General features: G+C 45.6%; 1 pseudogene; it reads left to right on the top strand.

Annotated features, from left to right (window-relative positions):
* Nucleotides 1–2,077: 2,077 nt before the first annotated feature.
* Nucleotides 2,078–5,586, top strand: LOC105486396 (fibroblast growth factor 13 pseudogene; annotated as a pseudogene).
* Nucleotides 5,587–7,043: the final 1,457 nt, after the last annotated feature.

Raw genomic sequence — 7,043 nt, 5'->3', positions numbered from 1 at the left:
GAGAAAACCATCTGACAAAAATTCATTTCCTGTTAATAACAGCCTGGCATTTGTGTTATAATATGATCTGACAGTTAGTTCATAGAAAGCATGCTTTGTTGTACCTGTGCCTAACGTCTGATGCAAAGTTTCAGAATGATGTTCTGGCATGCTTTCCCACAGCATTTGGCCAGTGTGTATTTTACATGGTTGAAGCATTGTGCCATGTGTAGCTATATCCTTTTGTTCCCCGACTTAAGAATTTCTCATGTTACTAAGAACTCAAGTTTTTATAAACCTCTTTTTTAATGGCTGCATATATTTTGTTCTTTGTTGTGTTCTTTGTGGTTTTGAGACGGGGTCTTGCCCAGGCTGGAGTGTAGTGGTGCAATCTTGGCTGACCACAGCCACAACCTTCTGGGCTCAACTGATACACCTCAGCCTCCCTAGTAACTGGGACCACAGGCATCACCACTATGCCCAGCTGCTTTTTGTTGTTGTTGTTGTTTTAATGTTGCAGAGATGAAGTCTCGCTTTGTTGCCCGGGCTAGCCTTGAATTCCCAGACTCAAGCGATCCTCCCAAAGTGCTAGAATTATAGGCATGAGTCACCATAATCCCATATTCTTTAATTATATGGCTGTACCAGAATCTTACTTAACCTTTTCCTGCATCTAGACATTCAAGATATATTCTGAGTTTTAAAAAAACAAACCCCAAATGCTAGGTTGTGTGTGTTTTCAGGTGCTAGGGTAGTTCCTCAACTAAAAACTATCTGACCTGCCAGTCCCTCTATTTTCTGCCCCTAATTGTTAAATCGAAGGCCCCAGTCCTTTCTTCCTCAGGGATCCTGATCAATTCCTCAGTGTGGCAGAGCTGCCCTGCCCTGCCCAGCCTCTGTGCAACCCTTCCTGATGCACCCTTACTTTTCGTCACCTCTTTTTTTTTTTTTTTTTTTGAGACGGAGTCTCATGCTGTTGCCCAGGCTGGAGTGCAGTGGCGCGATCTCGGCTCACTGCAAGCTCCGCCTCCCGGGTTCCCGCCATTCTCCTGCCTCAGCCTCCTGAGTAGCTGGGACTACAGGCGCCCGCCACCGCGCCCGGCTAATTTTTTGTATTTTTAGTAGAGACGGGGTTTCACTGTGGTCTCGATCTCCTGACCTTGTGATCCGCCCGCCTCGGCCTCCCAAAGTGCTGGGATTACAGGCTTGAGCCACCGCGCCCGGCCTCGTCACCTCTTTAACACTCTACTCCAGCCAAGCCCTCCCCACTCTCCCAAGGGAACCCACAACAGCACCTCCTGGTGGGCAACCAAGCGTTACATCACTTATATTCACTCAACATCTACCACCAGCCCGTTACCAAATGTATCAGAGTGGGTCCAGAGTGTATCAGAAGAGGTATAGAGCACACCTACAAGTACCTATGAAACTGATGGTTAGCTAATTGGAGTCTAATTGCCTCTTAGCACTGCCATCAACTGCTAGCGACATATTTGCACCTCTAACCAAACCTGTGAACCACCACTGATTTCTTCCAAGCTGATAAACACTCTCCAGGCACCACTCACATGGAGAGGGGAGGGAAGGAGTGGAGAGCCTTTTCTTCCAAAAGAGTCATCATGAAACACTCTTCATGCTCTTCATGATTCTATCACCTGGCCAACCCGTTTCTTCCTCTATAGACTAGGGATGGCAAACTAGGGGCCCTCGCATGTGTTTTGTTTGGGCCACATGGTTATTTTTGGGTTTTTTTGAGACGGAGTCTTGTTCTGTCACCCAGGCTGGAGTGCAGTGGTGCCATCTCAGCTCACTGCAAGCTCTGCCTCCCGGGTTCACGCCATTCTCCTGCCTCAGCCTCCCAAGTACCTGGAACTACGGGTGCCTGCCACCATGCCTGGCTAACTTTTTGTATTTTTAGTAGAGACGGGCTTTCACCATGTTAGCCAGGATGGTCTTGATCTCCTGACCTCGTGATCCGCCCACCTCGGCCTCCCAAAGTGCTGGGATTACAGGCGTGAGCCACCACACCCAGCCTGGTATTTTTTTTTTTACAAAAAGGAAGAAGAAAAGGAGAAAAGATGAATAGCTTTAAACATTTATAATTTAAGTGATTTTGAATAAAAATCCATTTCTCTGGCTTTTCTTTTAAAATGAGGAGATCTGGCAACCAGGGACTCTACATTTCAGGAGAAGAGCATGTGGCTGGGCCCCCTTGGGACAGAATACGTCTCTCTACCGGATTAGATCCCCACCTGGTCATTCAGCTAAACTGCATAGCCCCTGGAAGCCTATGCATCTGTGACCCTGTGGATAGAGGCTGTCTGCTTCCAGAGCAGGAGAAAGGGAAATGGATTTTTAGGGACAGAGAACAGCACTATGGGAAAGGTCATGTTTAAAGGAGGTCCAAATATTTGACTGACGGTCATTTGTATGACCTGTACAAACTTGCACTGCCTTTAGCCCCCAGAGAAAAGACTTGCCATCCTGATAGTCAGTGACAGCTGCAGTCTGACAAGTGGCAGGAACATGAAAACAGCTGCAAGCCATGCCCAAGCCTGCACTCACCACATCCTGCTGATAGGAGGGAGCTGGTGCTGGCCCTCCTGTCCCTCTCCTCTCAGAGGGCTGGCAGTAGCTTGTGGTGACTGCAGGAATTTAGAAAGTCCCTTAGCTGGGTCAGAAATGTAGTGCTTCTCCTGAGGCCAAAGGCATCTTCACCATCTTCTTTATCCCATGTGTCAGGGGATCTTATGCAATATGGAACCCTGCTCACCCAAGCTTACTGCACTCTGCTCTTGGAGGCCTCCCTTTGGAGAATTCCTAACACGACTCTACCTGCCAACCTCCCAGGCTAACCTATCAACCACAATTTCCTCTGTGTAGCCAACCCCACAGAAATGAGCCTCCTCATTTTAAAGGGCTCATACAATTAGAAGTTCTGCTCCATTCCAGCTAAGATTCCAGTGAAAAGAAACATTCTGCTCCTAAATGTTTCAACAGCAGCATGTACCAAAGAACAGTATGTTCCCTATATACCCCGAGTGAGTAAGCCCCAACAGGCTCAAAGAAAGACCAGATAATTCTCCATGACTTAAGCCAACAAGGGTTACATAGACCAGGAGCTAGAGCATGACAATGGCAGAGGAATAGTTACCAAACCTTGCGTTCGCTCGGGGTGGCCAACCCATAGCCAAAAACATGTCAGAACTTCTACATCCCTGCCATATTTGAAAAAGAATATAGTATCAAAAAGTGTTAAAAATGTCTTTGTGGAGTGTCCTCGGGGCATAGGGGCCGACCGCACGCAGTCGCGCAGCGCTGCCTCCGCCTGCCAGTCTCGCCCGCGATCCCGGCCCGGGGCTGTGGCGTCGACTCCGACCCAGGCAGCCAGCAGCCCGCGCGGGAGCCGGACCGCCGCTGGAGGAGCTCGGGCGGCAGGCTGAGCTCCCCCCTCCTTGGCTGAAGCCCGAGTGCGGAGAAGCCCGGGCAAACGCAGGCTAAGGAGACCAAAGCGGCGAAGTCGCGAGACAGCGGACAAGCAGCGGAGAAGGAGGAGGAAGTGAACCCAGAGAGGGGCAGCAAAAGAAGCGGTGGTGATGGGCGTCGTGGCCATGGCGGCGGCTATCGCCAGCTCGCTCATCCGTCAGAAGAGGCAAGGCCGCGAGCGCGAGAAATCCAACGCCTGCAAGTGCAGTCCCAGCAAAGGCAAGACCAGCTGCGACAAAAACAAGTTAAATGTCTTTTCCCGGGTCAAACTCTTCGGCTCCAAGAAGAGGCCCCGAAGAAGACCAGAGCCTCAGCTTAAGGGTATAGTTACCAAGCTATACAGCCGACAAGGCTACCACTTGCAGCTGCAGGCGGATGGAACCATTGATGGCACCAAAGATGAGGACAGCACTTACACTCTGTTTAACCTCATCCCTGTGGGTCTGCGAGTGGTGGCTATCCAAGGAGTTCAAACTAAGCTGTACTTGGCAATGAACAGTGAGGGATCCTTGTACACTTCGGAACTTTTCACACCTGAGTGCAAATTCAAAGAATCAGTGTTTGAAAATTATTATGTGACATATTCATCAATGATATACCGTCAGCAGCAGTCAGGCCGAGGGTGGTATCTGGGTCTGAACAAAGAAGGAGAGATCATGAAAGGCAACCATGTGAAGAAGAACAAGCCTGCAGCTCATTTTCTGCCCAAACCACTAAAAGTGGCCATGTACAAGGAGCCATCACTGCACGACCTCACGGAGTTCTCCCGATCTGGAAGCGGGACCCCAACCAAGAGCAGAAGTGTCTCTGGCGTGCTGAACGGAGGCAAATCCATGAGCCACAATGAATCAACGTAGCCAGTGAGGGCAAAAGAAGGGCTCTGTAACAGAACCTTACCTCCAGGTGCTGTTGAATTCTTCTAGCAGTCCTTCGCCCAAAAGTTCAAATTTGTCAGTGACATTTACCAAACAAACAAGCAGAGTTCACTATTCTATCTGCCATTAGACCTTCTTATCATCCATACTAAAGCCCCATTATTTAGATTGAGCTTGTGCAAAAGAATGCCAAGCATTTCAGTGAACTAAATCTGGGAGAAGGACTGCCAAATTTTCTCATGATCTCACCTGTACTTTGGGGATGATAATCCAAAAAGATTTTACAGCACTAATGCTGATCAAAATTTGCTCTCCCACCAAGAAAATTTCAAAGACCACAATTGTTCTTCAAAAACAAACAAAACATAACAAAATTAACTGCTTAAATGTTTTGTCGGGGCAAACAAAATTATGTGAATTGTGTTGTTTTCTTGGCTTGATGTTTTCTATCTACACTCGATTCACATGTACTCTTTTCTTTGGCATAGTGCAACTTTATGATTTCTGAAATTCAATGGTTCTATTGACTTTTTGCGTCACTTAATCCAAATCAACCAAATTCAGGGTTGAATCTGAATTGCCTTCTCAGGCTCAAGGTAACAGTGTTCTTGTGATTTTACCAATTTTTTTTTTTTTTTTTTAGATTTGTAGTATTCTGGTCAAGTTATCGTGCTATACTTTGTGTGTAGAAATTGAGTTGTATTGTCAACCCCAGTCAGTAAAGATATCTTCAAAAAATTATCCTCAAGTGTAGATTTCTCTTAATTCCATTTGTGTATCATGTTAAACTATTGTTGTGGCTTCTTGTGTAAAGACGGGAACTGTGGAACTGTGATGTTGTCTTTTGTGTTGTTAAAACAAGAAATGTCTTACCTATATATGTATGAGTCCTCCTGTCATTGTATTTGGCATATGAATATTGTGTGCAAGGAATTGTTAAGACTGGTTTTCCCTCAACAACATATATTATACTTGCTACTGGAAAAGTGTTTAAGACTTAGCTAGGTTTCCATTTAGATCTTCATATCTGTTGCATGGAAGAAAGTTGGGTTCTTGGCATAGAGTTGCATGATATGTAAGGTTTGTGCATTAATAGTTGTTAAAAATCTGTGTTCCAAAAGTGGACATAGCATGTACAGGCAGTTTTCTGTCCTGTGCACAAAAAGTTTAAAAAAGTTGTTTAATATTTGTTGTTGTATACCCAAATACGCACCGAATAAACTCTTTATATTCATTCAAAAAAAAAGTCTTTGTGGCAAATATGAATTATTTCTTCAATATCCAGCTCTCCTTATTAACAGAACCCTGATTTTCTTCAGGGACTAGTATGCCAAGCTTCAAATAGTCCAATTTTCCAGCTTTCCAAGCTAGTGCTAAAGTTCTATAGAAATCCCCGGATATGGCATCCTTTAGTGAATAGAAAGGAAAAGACCTGCTGGACAAACACTGTTTGCCCCTTCACCTTTTCCTTTTTTTCCCTCCTTCTTGTTTCAGATAGGGACCCAAGAAGTACAGCAGCCCTTTAGCAACCATTAGGTAGAAACGTGAGGATGAAGGCCTGTACCTTAAGGACAGTGGAGCAGAAAGGTACAAAGAGCCTGGGCCCACAGGAGCATCAACGAGCTGGAGTAGCAGCCCTATGCTGAGAACCCTCATGCTGATGGCAGGAGACACACACCGGCCTGTTGAAATCCCTCAAGCAGGGTTTTCCATTATTTCAAATGGAATGAAATTTTGATTTATGAAGCTAGTTGTTAATGTATCAAAATCTCCCCCAGGACAATTTGTTCTGCTTAAAGGCCATGGCCACAGAACTCATGACAACAGAATCCAAAGGATTTAAACAACTGGGGCTACCAGTTTTAACCCTCAAAGTTCAAAAATACCCCAAACAGCCTGACTCTCTAACTCAACAGCCTTCCTCACCACCCAAAGATTTACTGAACACTTACTATGTCAGGCACTGTGTTGGAAGAAGATAAACATGAACCTGACTATTGAGCAAACAAGTAAGGGCTTTAACCAAGGCATGAACAGAGTTATGGGGTTCTGTAGAGGTGACTATGGGTGCTCTGGGCATCCTGGGGCAGAGGGTACATAGGAAGGAAGGGTGGAAGCAAAAGAAAAGGCTGGGAAAATAGAGCAGCAGAGATGGCGGGGGCAGGGAGTGGGCATTCGCCATTTTAACTTTGTATTATATAATGGAAAAACCAAGGTTTCTACATAAAAGATGTGTATATTTGCTTTATGTTTTGTTCTAGAATCAGAATTATTACTAATGAGGGTGGGGCAGGCTAGCTTTCTGCTAATTTTCTTTCTGGAAATTAATAGGTAATTGTGATGAATTCCTAATGCTGAGAGACAATTCTCGATGGGTGTCTTGTGTTTCTATACCTCTGTGAAAGACAGCTTCAGCTTTTGTCTTTTTAACTACCTTTTCAAGAATGTTTACATACCAAATAGCCTTGTAAGATAGAGACAGTGTCTCCCTGGGACAGGCATTTATTTTTACTGTACAGAAATAAAGATAAGGTCTCCCTCGGGGGCAAAGGTTGGTCAGGATCGCTTGCAGGCCCCTTTATGAGACTGGGGTTTCCTAAACTCAGGGTTCCTTTGCTGGGTCATAAACCTGCTGTGTGTGTAGTATCCATCTGGGTCACTGTTCCCTGTGGGACTTGGGAAGCAAGAGAAACTACTGCAAAT

The sequence above is a fragment of the Macaca nemestrina genome, chromosome 3, assembly GCF_043159975.1.
Source record: "Macaca nemestrina isolate mMacNem1 chromosome 3, mMacNem.hap1, whole genome shotgun sequence".
NCBI lineage: Eukaryota > Metazoa > Chordata > Mammalia > Primates > Cercopithecidae > Macaca > Macaca nemestrina.
The sequence above is the reverse complement of the archived record's forward strand: the minus strand, read 5'-3'. Positions and strand labels throughout refer to the sequence as shown.